The following is a 623-nucleotide window of genomic DNA, read 5'->3' as shown; positions in this document are numbered from 1 at the left end:
GATCTTATGTTGGTTGTATTAGTTTCAGGTGTACAATAAAGTGAATCAACATTTTTATATCTTACAATGTGATTACCCCACTAATTCTAGTAATCATCTGTCACCGTGCAAACTTATCACAGTATAATTCCCCGTCACCTTTTTCACCCATACCCCATCCCTCTCCGGCAATCATCCCTTTGATCTCTGTTTTAATGAGTCTTTTGTTTTGTTTTGTTTTGTTTTGTTTTGTTTGTTCCTTTTTCCTTTTCCATCACACTGACTGTTGAAGAGGTCAGGTCAGTTGTCTTGCAGAATATGCTACCCTCTGGACTTGTCTGTTTGCTTCCTCTTGATATTGTTCAGCTTGTTCACCCATCTCCTGTTTTTCACATAAAATGGAAGTTACATCTAAACGATATATTCAAGTTAAACATATTTGGCTAGAACATATCGGTTATACTGTATATACCATATTGGGTCACATCAGGAGACCCACACTATCTGGTTGACTCTCTTGGTAACACTAGGATTGATCCCAGGATATGAGCGATGACAGCCTGACTCCTTCATTGCCCGTTTTTTCACCTTGCCACTGGAAATCTGTGATGAGTTGCTTTGGCACTACACAAGTGTCAGCTCAA

Source organism: Pteropus vampyrus, unplaced genomic scaffold (assembly GCF_000151845.1).
Source record: "Pteropus vampyrus isolate Shadow unplaced genomic scaffold, Pvam_2.0 Scaffold33, whole genome shotgun sequence".
Lineage (NCBI taxonomy): Eukaryota > Metazoa > Chordata > Mammalia > Chiroptera > Pteropodidae > Pteropus > Pteropus vampyrus.
Note: the sequence above shows the minus strand (reverse complement) of the source record.